Here is a 13,593-nt window from a genome sequence, read left to right on the forward strand (position 1 = left end):
CGCGAGGGGACGAGAACGAGGTTACAGAGGACTCGAGGGAGTCTGCGAGAGTGTCACCTGCCCAGACTCTCGAACCCTGAGGGACCGGACTGCCCCAGACTGTCCCAGTCTGTTCTGGGGGAATGAGGGTGGAGTCAACTTTCAAGGAGGGAAACAGCTAAGAGCCTCAATGGGGGTGTGTGTGTATGTGTGTGTGTGTGTGTGTGTGTGTGTGTGTGTGTGTGTGTGTATTTGTGTGTGTGTGTTTTGCATCCTTTCCTTTGTCCATCTGCTGCATCTAACCCACAGCTAACTCTGCACCGAGGAGCCTGGGATTAGGGGGTCGCATGCACCCAGGTTGCAATGGTAACCCCGCTGTAAATAAGGCTGCACTTCTGTGCAGAAGCCAACAGGGCCCACAGAAGGCACGCAAGGAAAGAAAGGGCGCTTTTGGCAGAGGGAGCAGCTTGGGGGAAGGCACTACCCTGGGTTTGAAGCTGGAAATTGGGGTCCTGAATGAGGATAAAGTTGGGAGGTGATAACTCAGTCTTCCAGGCCTTTAACAGCGGCATCAAGAATTCCAGCCACACTAGCTAGCCCCAACCTAGCTACACTTTCCTGCCTGATTCTTCTCTTTATTTAGGTTTTCTTGCCCTGAACAACAGCATTGTTGCCCACAGCTGCCCTGACTGTTTCTAGGATTTTTAGAGCTAGAGATGGAAAAGTCAGGTACCCACAAAGTACATGAGGATCCAGCAAGTGGTGGAGAGGGACCACAGGAGCACAGTGGGCTGGGGGTGGCAAGACCTTTCTTCCAGAAGAGAGAATCCAGTGTGTGACATAAAATCTAGCACTGGAATGTTGGAAAGTAATTCCCTCAGCAGTAGAGAACTTGCCTCCCATCCCTGGTACTTCAGAAACAAAAGAAAAGTAGTTCTCCAAATCAGAAAGCAATCAATTGGATATAGGCTGGCCTGTCTACTGGGGGAGCATCTGGTCATGGAGGTCAGTTTCTTCATAAGAAACAGGGCTTCAGGGCCGGGCGGTGGCGCTGGAGGTAAGGTGCCTGCCTTGCCTGCTCTAGCCTAGGACGGACCGCGGTTCGATCCCCCGGTGTCCCGTATGGTCCCCCAAGAAGCCAGGAGCAACTTCTGAGCGCATAGCCAGAAGTAACCCCTGAGCGTCACAGGGTGTGGCCCAAAAACAAAAACAAACAAACAAACAAAAAAAAAACAAAACAAAAAAAAAAGAAACAGGGCTTCATAAGACCAGAGAGAAAATTCAGTGGGTATAATTCCTAGCACCCTCATTTGGTCCCCTCTCCAGAAGTAACCCCTGAGTGCAGAGCCTAGAGAAACCTCTGAGCATCTCTGGGTATGGCCTTAAAAAAAAAAAAAAAAAGAATAGGAACAAGAAACTGCCTTGGTTCTCAACTGTACTCCCTTTCCCTACCTTTTTCTTGAATTTGAGTCCTGTGACCATCAATGCTATGAAGCACAAGGAGGACTAAAGTCCTTCTCTACACAGGGTTTCTGGCTACCTCCAGGGTAAAATCTGAACCTCCTTACCCTGCATTCAAAGCTGCAGAGGCCAGAGAGATGATCTGAGGGCTGGAGTCACATACTAGAGTCCATGACACTGAACTCTGTTGGAAGCAATTCCCAAACTCCTATGCAGGTCTTGTCAACCCAAAATGAACAACAACAAAAACCCAAAGCCCTCCAACTTTAGGACCTTTCTGTAGTTCCCCTTTTGAAATCTCAGTCCTCCCAACCTGGACCTCATCCAGTATTCTAGGACCTCTACTTCCTCAGCTATAAGCAAGGCAGTATCTGCTCTATAAAACAGAAGTTTCCAAACTACTTAGCCTATCACCCCTTTTCAGGAAAAAATCCTGGAAATCTAAGTGAATGAACAGGAGACACCCCCAATTGCACCTGAGGCTACAGTAGTCTCTCTGGATAGTTCTACAGCAGGAAGGAGCCTTGGGGCATCAGCAAAATTCAATGAACAGTGTTGTAAATCCTAGTGCCTCCATGAAAACAGGAAGACTTTGGGACTGGAGCACATAGGAACTTGCCTTGTGCACAGCCAACTTGGCACACCCTGCCAGGAGTAATCCTTGAACATGGTCAGGAGTAAGATACTGAGCACCATTGGGTCTGGCCCCAAAAGAAAAAAATAGCTGGAAAAAAACTAGTTTACCCCTCACCCACCTTAGCACCAGCACCTCTACTAACACCTCCTCTGATACCTTCTCTCTCTTGCCCCCTTCCTCTCTGCTAATCAACACACAAGTGTTTTCTCTCCTGTAGAGGTTTATTGCCCCACAGAAACTAATGGGGGCAGGGGGGTTGAACAGGCAGGCAGAGGAGACTGGAGATGGAAGATGTGAGAGTTGTGTGTCATCCTGCATCTAACAATTGAGCCCCAGAGTGTTGGGATTTACAAGACTTGGATCTCTTCAGAAGAGGACAGGAATCCACCCCCACCCCCCCAGACAGGGAGAGGGTATAATCAGGCCTTGAAACACCCCAGCCAGGATGATCACAGCTAATGCAGCTCAAGGCCACCTCCCACACAGACCTTCTCTGTTCTCTGGGCCAGGAATTTACAAGTAAACACAAAACTAGCACAAGTTTACCAAAGTGCATTGTGGACAATCAAATCCAATGTCCCCTGAGTTCTGCCAGGTGGCAAGTAATCATCCCCAAAAAGGTCACAGCAGGGATCAGAGTGATGGAGCAGTGGTAGGGCATTTGCCTTGCATGCTGCTGACCCAGGACAGACCACGATTCAATCCCCTGACATCCCATATGGTCCCCCGAGCCAGGAGCGATTTCTGAGCACATAGCCAGGAGTAACCTCTGAGCGTCACCTGTATGACACCCCTTCCCCCATAAATAAATAAAAGGGTCACAGCATAAAACTTAACTGCTGGGCCAGAGAGATAGCATAATGGTAGGGCGGTTGCCTTGCAAGCGACCAACCCAGGACCACGATGTTGGTTCGATTCCCAACATCCAATATGATCCCCGTGCCTGCCAGGAGCAATTTCTTAGCATAGATCCAGGAGTAACCCCTGAGTGCGGCCAGGTGTGGCCCCAAAACCAACCAACCAACCAAACAAACAAACAAAAAGCTTAACTCTTGGGGCCAGAGACATAGCACAACTGGTAAAGCGTTTGCTGACCTGTGCTTGATCCCTAGCACCCTATATGTTCCCCCAATGCTCCCAGGAGTCATTTCTGAGAGTAGAGCCAGGAGTAACTTCTGAGCACTATTGGATGTGGCTAAAAACCAAAACAAGTCCTGGCTGCTGCCAGGACTATGGATTCTCTGAGTTTGGGAACCAGCCTAGAAGGGGAGGAGACCTGGTGGCAACAGACCCGATCAAAGTGGCTCTGAGTCAGCCCAACTGGAAGAATCTGATGGACTAACAAAGTGAACTTGAGTCAGTCCAGAAAAGATGAAGATGCATTTAGAAAGAGGGCACAGGCCAGAGGAGTGCTGCCTTGGTGGAACCCATGGGCTGTGTGTTAGGACTGCCACAGTCCAGGTGACTTATGGAGTCCTGAGAGGAGACAGCTATGGGTGTGGGTGACCAGATGGATGGGATTTGTTCTGGTCTTGCTGTCAAGGGCAGTGGAGCTGGAGCGGCCCTTGCTGGAGGGACTTTGTCCCTTGAGGCCGGCCGTAAAGGTACACCCCCATGTCTCCAAATGCAGGGTGTCTCTTATGTAAGGAGGTGGGGGAAGCCTCCTTTACTCCCCTGGGGCCAATCTTAGGCATTGATCAAAGCATCCTGTTCCTGGAAGACAAGGGACCTCTGTGATAGGCAGGCTGGGACAGGAAATCCCACTGGTTTTCTTGGAACCATTGTTAGTTTGGGGCCATACCTGGTGGGGCTCAGGGCTTATTCCAGACTGCGCCCACAGGTCATTCCTGGTGGAGCTTGGGAGACCATATGGGTGCCAGGGATTGAGCCCCAGTTAGCTGTGTGCAAATCAAAGGACTTAAATTTAGTGCTATTTCCAGAACTGAAACCTTTTAACAGGACATTGTAGTATAAGACTTCTAGCTTCCTCCCTCCCTCCCTCCCTCCCTCCCTCCCTCCCTCCCTCCCTCCCTCCCTCCCTCCTTCCCTCCCTCCCTCCTTCCCTCCTTCCTCCTTCCCTCCTTCCCTCCTTCCCTCCTTCCCTCCTTCCCTCCTTCCTTCCTTCCTTCCTTCCTTCCTTCCTTCCTTCCTTCCTTCCTTCCTTCCTTCCTTCCTTCCTTCCTTCCTTCCTTCCTTCCCTACCTGTGTTGACCTGTTGTATTTGTATACTGGTGGTCCCTCCTGACTTTCCCTCTCAGCCTGGTTCCTGGAGGATGGAGTTAACACAATATCTAAGGAGAGAAATCTAATCAGTGGCTGTGTTGCTGCAGCTCTTTCCTTGACATCCAGGGATGTTCCTCTCTTGCAGGCTCAAAGTTTGTCTCCATGGCAATACACACAGAAGGTCGTGATGGGCTATTTGGATAGCAGAACCCAAAGATGAAACTTGGCCATAATTTCCATAGTAACAGAAGAAATGAGATCTCCACTGAGATTTTTCGGCCCAGAGTCCTCTTCTGTGGTGGCAGGAGCTGGGGGTGGGGGGGGGTGGGATGGTGGTGTCCATGGCCACTCTTGTACAGGGAAGTACAGAAGGCTGGAACCCAGAACAGGGACCTCACCACCCTTGGATTGCATTAAGTTCTGATTGATGTATCAGAAGTTTCTGATGCTTCTGGGAAGAAGGGGAGGAATTGGTCAGGCTTGGCTGACACTGGAATCTCCACATGGGGACACTGCAGTCTGGGCAGTCTGGGTAGGGCGCACTGGGTGGGACAGGAAAAGCAGTGTTTTAGCTGGGGGAGATGAGGTGTTGGGGGAAGCGATTTCCACTGTCAGTTCTATGTCCCACGATGCTCTGATGTCCCAGTGTGACAGAGACGTGGTTTGTCTTTCTGACCATGACAACCCTGCCTTTCAGAAGTGGTCAGAATCACATTAACCAGGAGAACGCAAACTAGATGCCAGCCCTGGTGTTTGGTGAGTAGTTCAGAAAGATGATCCAGGACAGGCAGGGCCTTTAGATGATGGAATTTGGGGCAAAGCCAGAAGACAGTCAGGAGCCTCTGGAAACCAGGACTTCCACTAGGATCCATGGAGATCAGAAAGCGCAGGAGTGGCTGCCCGCTGCCCAGTGCCTGCCGTATCATCTCATCTTCACCAGTAGAATCTCTCTAAAGCCCGAAGCAGTGTTCCTGTCCCCACCGTGCCCCACTTCCCGCAGCTCAGAGGCCTCTGACCACTGCCAACAGGAACTCCGATGAAGGGGAGCACCTGTGGGGAGAGGCCAAGCCTGCCGTGGGCCTCCAGAGCCACTGAGCTGGACTCGAGTTGTTTGAAGGCAACTGGCCCCCCATGGTGGTGTGTAAGAAGGCTCAAGCGGGCGAAGGAGGGCCCTGCAATGTTGGGGGGTGAGACAGATGATGGGCCATTTTTTGCCTTTTCTTTTTTCCTTCTCTTTTTTTTCTTTTCATGAAAGCAGCAGGCACCAATAGGAGGAGCATAGTAGTATAAATGTACAGATTTGTGCTTTTCTGACTTTTTCCAAAACGATGACAACTTGCTCTGTGGAAGCATTTTTAAATGTTTGAGGTCTGAGCAGGCTTCTGTCATCTTGGTTTCTTGGGACCTCTGGGGGGAGCAGTTCAGAGGCTAAAGGCCTGGTAAAGGCATGAGGCCTACCCAGGACCCCTAAGTATGACCCCAGCTGTGTGTGAGAGCCACAACCCCATGGGATGCCCAGTCACAGCCATGGCCCAAATCCCTGAATGCTTAGTCTCTAAGTTCATTGACCTGCTGTGACTGTTTCTCTGGGAAAGTGGGGTGATGCCTAAGCTGGTTCCCTCCCCTATGCTTATTGCCAGGGGGCAGGAAGCACTTTTTTTTTTTTTTTTTTTTTTTTTGTTTTTGTTTTTGGGCCACACCCGGAGTTGCTCAGGAGTTACTCCTGGCTGTCTTCTCAGAAATAGCTCCTGGCAGGCACGGGGGACCATATGGGACACCGGGATTCGAACCAACCACCTTAGGTCCTGGATCGGCTGATTGTAAGGCAAACACCACTGTGCTATCTCTCCGGGCCCCGCAGGAAGCACTTTGGGAACCTCAGCATTTTTAGGGGACTATGCTATACCAGGACCTTTATCCAGACATTCTGTATGTGGAGCTCAGCCCACTGGCCCATTTCATCCCTGGGGATGCCAGGGAAGGGGAGAGAGCTGGGTTCAGACAGATGGGTAATGAACAGTCCCACAACCTTGTTCCATATGTGAGGCTCAGAGAGGCACAGACCTCAGTATTCCCAGGCTCTGGGAACAGTTGACTCATGGACTGGGGCCCACAAATCAGGGGACACTCCCATTATCTATGTGGACCTCACTGGGCAGCCTCTAGAGGTCAGACCCTAAGTTTCATGGTCCTTGAACCTAAGGCTAAAGACCAACCCCAGTGAAATCTGCAGTGGGGCTGTCCAGAGATGCCCCAAGGCCTGAATTGGGGAGAAGGTGCCTTTCTATGCAGGCAGATGTAGGGGACTGAAAGTATCCCCCACAGTGTCCCTGTACCCGGCAGAAGTTCCACATATCCCCCACCAAGTGAACAATACCAGCCAGTCCCCATTTCCTATGGGGATCCCTACTCTTTGTCACTACTTGCTCTCATTAGGGTTTCCATGGCAGGGCTCTCTTTTAGCCTGGGGGCTGGTGACACAGTCCCCAGATCCATATGGATCTCTAGGCAGAGTCACTGCCAAGATGGTAAGAGCCCCACTTCCTTTTCTTTGCACCATGAGTCTGGATCTATATGTACCAGAGAGAACCCCCCAAACAAGCCAATGGCAGACTGTGGTGTGGGGACCCAAGTGCATGCACTTCATCTGAGCTTCTGGATCAAGCCATGTCTGCAGACTCTGGAATCTCTAGGTAACCCCACATCCCCCTACAGAGGTCGATGACTGGGCCCCATCATCTCCCATGGCCCACTTTGCTCTAGTTGTAAATGTGAATTTTCTTTTTTTTTTTTTTTTTTTTTGGTTTTTTGGGCCACACCCGGCAGTGCTCAGGGGTTACTCCTGGCTGTCTGCTCAGAAATAGCTCCTGGCAGGCACAGGGGACCATATGGGACACCGGGATTTGAACCAACCACCTTTGGTCCTGGATCGGCTGCTTGCAAGGCAAACGCCGCTGTGCTATCTCTCCGGGCCCAAATATGAATTTTCAAGGTGGCTAAAATGCAGGGCAGGCTAAGGAGATGCTCATAGGCATGAGTGCAGGATCTGCACATGGGGGCTCCACTCCATGCTCAACACCACTGGTCCCCAAGCTCCCACCAGGAGTAACATTCAAGCACTGAGCCAGGAACAACCCCCAGCACTGCCAGGGGTGGTCCCCAAAACAATACACAATGTAACAAGGAAATTCAGGTGTCTCTTTTCTGACCCCATACTCTGTCCTCTGCATCCAGGGTCTGAGGGTTCCCCGAGGGACCTCAGCTTGCCAGAGTTTCAGACCCCTAAGTGGGGTGTACTGGGGACATGTGACAACCTCTGAGGGATGCTGGGGTACCTGGACTCCTTTCTCTGGGAGGTTCTCTGGGTTCCTGGCCAAGCCTTTCCTTTGATTGTTCATTCATTCATTCATTCATTCATTCATTTACTTTTGTTTCTACATTTATTTGTTTATTCTTTTTTTTTTTTTGTATTTTGGGCCACACTCAGTGGTGTGGGTTAACTCAGGGGTTACTCCTGGCTATGCGCTCAGATATCGATTGCTCTTGGCTTGGGGGACCATATGAAACTCCTGGCCTTGAACCATGGTCCATCCTAGGTCAATTGTGTGCAAGGCAAACTCCTTACCGCTATGCCACCACTCCTGCCCCTTCATTCACCTTTTTAAAGACTCTAAGAATCTGGGAGTCAATATAGCCAGCCTGACAACATTAGGGGTGTCCACTCTGGTTGGGGTGCAGGACACCAAGCTTACCACAAGTGCTGGTTCTGAGCACAAGTGCTTCCGACCACAGCACCCCAGCACAGGGTCCTTCTTCCCTCCCAGTTCCTGAGCTCCTTGGAACAACCCTTTCCCTCCTCCCAGGATCTGTGCTCCAGTGTTCAACAGCCTACACTGCCAGCTGGTCAACTTCCCTGGCTTGCTCCCTTAGGGACCACCAGTGAGCCCCCCACTCTGGCCTTCATGTCCTCACGCTTCTCAGGTGAGTCTCCCAATGCCCCAAGTGTGCTAGGCACAGCCACGTGACCCGCTCTCCCCAAGAGGGAAGACTGAAGCATGGGACCTGAGAGCAGGGAGATTCTATAAGGACAAGGCCAGTTTTAGGGGCTGTCTGTGACCTTCCTGCCGATTGTCCCTTGAAATTGTATGGCCAATGGTCTGTCCTAGCTGGCCCTCAACTGGAGTCTTGCCTGACCCTCCAGAGTTCACTCAGGGTCCCCAGTTACTGTGCAGGTCCCAGCTCCAACTCTAACCAGCGGATATGTATGTTTCCTTGCAGGGGTATGGAGCTGCTTCATGTGATGAAGTGGGGTGAAGGTGATGTAAAAGTTTCACATGCTGCTGGGGCTTGAAACCCAGAGGCCCCTCAGCTCAGGCCTTCTCTCACCGCCCTCACAGCCCCTCCTCACCCTACACTCGCCCTGTCAGCTCCCCGCCACCCCAGCTCGCTGTTCTAGGGCTTTTGCTGAGTGGGGCAGGTGGGGAGAGCTTGCAGAAGACCCAGGTGCTGGGGACCCCTTGGGAGCCAGGGAGGCAGGCGGTGGAGCTGGGCTCATAGCCTAATTAAGTGGATTAATTAGGTGGGGAGGAGCCTGTGGGAGTTGGAAGCTGGGCTGAGCAGGAGTCGGGGAGGGCTGGATCTAGCCCTCAGGTTAGGGCGCAGGGGCAGGGCTGTAGGCTGTGCCCAAACTCGCTACAGTCTGAGGGTGCTGTGGCCACCCTACACCTGCAGAAACCCTTGGGCCCCTGGTACCAAGTTCCTGAGGGAACCCATCCAGGGGTCACTTTGAAAGCCCCGTGATTCTAGGTCACCTGGCACAGCTTCCTCTGGGAACCTGGGGAGGGGCTGGGGGTGGAGACTGAACCCTGCCCCGGGGACCCCCAGACTTAGGGACAGTCTCAGTAACAGGTGGGCATGGAGACTGCTGCCCGTACCCGGAGGAAAATCCACAAGGCTGGTTGCATGCTGGGAGACTCGGCCCAGATTCGGGTGTGGAGTCCCCAGAGGAAGGGCTGGACCAGCTCACGGGAGCCTCTGCTGGCGAACAGTGATAGGGTGGGGGGGGTGCGGTGGGCGGCAGGGATGTAGGGGTGTGTGGTGGGATCTGTCTGTGTAGTGTGTGTCTGTGGTGTGTGTGTGGTGTGTGTGTGATGGGTGTGATGGTGTGTGATGTCTGTGAGTGTGGTGTGTGTCTGTAAGGAGTGTAGGGTGTGTGGCATCTGTGTGTATGGATCTATGGAGGCTGTGTGTGTGTGTAGTATCTGTGTTGTGTGTTGTGTACGTGTGTTGTGAGTGGAGACAGTGTTTTCTCTCTCAGTTCCAGGTCAGTCACCTGCAGGCCACCAGTGTCCAGGTCCATGGGCTTCCCCTGGCTCATTTCGTCTAGTGATTGGTTCTGAGTTCTAGATGGGAGCTCTACAAGCTGGGAAGACTTGTAGGGAGTGTGGGACCTTGGGCTCAGAGCTGGAAGGAGTCTCTGCCCCAGATCTAAGCCTTAGCAGCTCCTCTCTTGCTTCTTCTGCCCTGCTCCTGGGCACTGGGGATGCAGAGACTCTCACAGGAGTTGGGGCCCACTGTACCCACCAGGGAGCTCTTGCAGCCAGTTCCCTCCAGACACAGGACACATCATCTTCTCCCAGGGCAGGGCTTGTGACGCCATGAAGAAGCTGTTAAGAATTGCAAAGTAGGGGCCGGAGAGATAGCATGGAGGTAAGGCGTTTGCCTTTCATGCAGGAGGTCATCGGTTCATATCCCGGAGTCCCATATGGTCCCCCATGCCTGCCAGGAGCAATTTCTGAGCATGGAGCCAGGAGTTTCCCCTGAGCACTGCCGGGTGTGACCCAAAAACCACAAAAAAAAAAAAAAAAAAAAAAAAAAGAATTGCAAAGTAGGGGCTGGAGCAGTGGCGCAAGCGGTAAGGTATCTGCCTTGCCGGCGCTAGCCTAGGACAGACCACGGTTCAATCCCCCAGCGTCCCATCTAATGCCCCAAGCCAGGTGCTATTTCTGAGCACATAGCCAGAAGTAAACCCTGAGTGTCACCAGATGTGGCCCAAACAACAACAACAACAACAATTTAAAAATATAAAGAAAAAGAAGTGCAAAGTAAAGGGCCAGAGCAATATTGTGGTGGGTAAGGCGTTTGCCTTGCTTGTAGCCAGCTTGGGTTCGATCCTTGGCATCCCCTAGAGTCCACAACGAGGAGTGACTCCTGAATGCAGAACCCGGAGTAAACCCTGAACATCACCAGGTGTGGCTCAAAGAAGAAAACTACAGACTTACCAAGAGCTGGGGCTGGGAAGCAGCTGAGTTCTACCCAGCACCACACAGCCCGGGGTGGGCACCAAGCTAAGTACCCCAACACTGGGATGTGCAGCGTAAAGCCCAAAATTCACTGTGACAAAAGAATGAAGGTGCCACCCCACAAGATTCCACACGGCCCCCGGCCCTGAGCCTTCACAGCCATCTAAATACTTGTGTATGCTCATGTCTGATCATCCGTGTTCTGAGGGTGCAGGGCTGACTTGACCTCCCCTCCTGCTCCCGCCTGGGACAGAAGAGGCGTTAGGTCTGAGAGTCCCAGGGGAAGAAATAAAGGTGTGGCCAACAGGTTGGAGGAACATTCTTCACAGGGACGCTCAAAGGTGCTGGAGGAACCTCCATGGATGGGGACAGGACACATGGGCCTAGTGACTACTGGCAGGAGGGTAGGGGATCTGGGGGAGCAGGAAAGAGCAGCGTGCCCAGGAAACTCTGGCTAGGGTGGCCATAGAAGGCCAAGGGGCATTTGGGCACCACTAGCAGCCAAGGAAAGGAGACTGGGGGGAATTGAGGGGGGGGGCGGGACTGCATCGCTCCCTGTGACAGGGCCTGTGTGTGTGTGTGAGTCTGAGTTGTGTTTGTGAATGTTGTCTGGCCTGTGTGTAGAAGTCTGTGTGTGTATCTTGTATATCTTTGAGTCTGTCTGTGTGTCTGTGAATCTGTGAGTCTGTGACCGAGAGTCTATATAAATGTGTGTTATACATGTGTCTTGAGAATGTGTACAATGCCTGTGAGTGTGTCTGTATGTGTGTGTCTGTACACATACATGTGTGTCTGTATGTAAATGTCTGACTGTGTCTTGCGTATGTGGACATGAGTGTGTGTGCTTTGTGGGGGACACCCAGACCATGGAATTCCATGACAGCTGCTCTCTGCCCCCCCCCACTTTCTCCTGAAGAGTCAGATCTCATTTCTTCATTTTTGGCTCCTTCCTCCATGTTTTCCCCTCCATGGTCTTGGAGCCCTGAGTGGATGGAAGTGGGGCCCCTGCAAGTGTCCCAGATGTGCAGAACCAGGACTGAGCAAGAATGGGGAGGGGACACTGGGGAGAGGTGTCTGCCCCAGCCTCTGATCACCCCAATCCCCAGAACCAGCCTCAGTTTTATCTTCTGGATTTGGTCTGGGCAGGACTGTCTGAGGGGCAGCGGGATAGTGGAGAGAGAGAGAGAGAGAGAGAGAGAGAGAGAGAGAGAGAGAGAGAGACAGAGACAGAGACAGAGAGAGAGAGAGAAGAGAGAGACAGAGAGAGAGAGACAGAGAGACAGACAGAGAGAGAGAGAGAGAGACAGAGAGACAGACAGAGAGAGAGAGAGAGAGACAGAGAGAGACAGAGAGAGAGAGAGAGAGAGAGAGAGAGAGAGAGAGAGAGAGAGAGAGAGAAATAGAAGGGCCAGAGAGAAGCACAGCAGTAGGGTGTTTGTCTTGCACACAGCTGACTTAGGATGGACCTAGATTCGATCCTTGGCATCCCATATGGTCCCCCAAGCCTGCCAGGAGCGATTTCTGAGCTTAGAGGCCAGGAGTAATCCCTAAGCACCGCCTGCTGTAACCCAAAAACCAAATAAATAAATAAATAATTTTTTTTTTAAAAAAGAAAGGGCTCTGTAAACACACACACACACACACACACACACACACACACACACACACACACACAGAGCGGAGCATGTTTTTGTTTTTCCGCGGATCTAACTGGGTCACAAAACTGCTGTGTAATCCGGTCAAGACCGCTGAACCCTGGTCCTGTGCCTGAAAAATCTGAACCTCATCCTTCCAATTTCCGACGATTTCTGAAGCCGCTCACCTGAGCCAGACCCAAGCATGTGTGGGCGCAGTGCGCCCTCTGGCGGTCAGTTGTTTGCAATGCAGACTGCTAGGTGCGCCTGGTCTGGCCAACTAAGAAAATTAGACTACCCCTTGCTCTGCAGACCTTTTCAAGTCTCCTTTCCTGGTGTAGCTGCCAGCTGTGCCAGCCCCAGGCACTTAAATTTTGAGCAGGCAAAGCACAGAAGTGATGTGGTAGAGTTCAGTTAGGACAGAGAAGGGGCCATTGTGACAATGATCACAAAGGACAGGAATTGGGGCTGAAAGAAGATAAAAGTGATGTGCAAGGAACCGGAGAGATAACATGGAGGTAGGACGTTTGCCTTGCATGCAGAAGGACGGTGGCTTGAATTCCGGCATCCCATATGGTCCCCTGAGCCTGCCAGGAGCGATTTCTGAACATAGAGCCAGGAGTAACCCCTGAGTGCTGCCAAGTGTGACCCAAAAACCAAAAATAAATAAATAAATAAATAAAAATAAAAAAGTGGTGTGCATGATAGCCCATCTGTAACAGTATTGCAAACCACAATGCCAGAGAGAAAAAGAAAGAAAGCAAGCAAGAAGAAAGAAAGAAGAAAGAAAGGAAGGAAGGAAGGAAGGAAGGAAGGAAGGAAGGAAGAAAGAAAGAAAGAAAGAAAGAAGAAAGAAAGAAAGAAAAATAAAGAGAGAAAGAAAAAGAAAGAAAGAAAGAAAGAAAGAAAGAAAGAAAGAAAGAAAGAAAGAAAGAAAGAAAGAAAAGAAAGAAAGAAAGAAAGGAAGGAAGGAAGGAAGGAAGGAAGAAGGAAGAAAGAAAGAAAGAAAGAAAGAAGAAAGAAAGAAAGAAAGAAAGAAAGAAAGGAAGAAAGAAAGAAAGAAAGGAAGAAAGAAAGAAAGAAAGAAAGGAAGAAAGAAAGAAAGAAAGAAGAGAGAAAGAGAGAAAAGAGAGAAAACTGCTATAGAGGCAGAGTGGGGGAAACAGGAGGGAAACTGGGACATCGATGGTGGTGGGAAATGAACTCTGGGATGGGTGTTGGAACACTGTATGACTGAGACTATCAACAACTTTTAAATTCTGTATTTTATGGTGACTTAATAAAAATTAACTGAGGGGACCAGTGTGATAGCACAGCAGGTAGAGTGTTTGCCTTGCACATGGCTCACCTGGGTTTG

This window comes from Suncus etruscus, chromosome 15 (genome assembly GCF_024139225.1).
Source record: "Suncus etruscus isolate mSunEtr1 chromosome 15, mSunEtr1.pri.cur, whole genome shotgun sequence".
NCBI lineage: Eukaryota > Metazoa > Chordata > Mammalia > Eulipotyphla > Soricidae > Suncus > Suncus etruscus.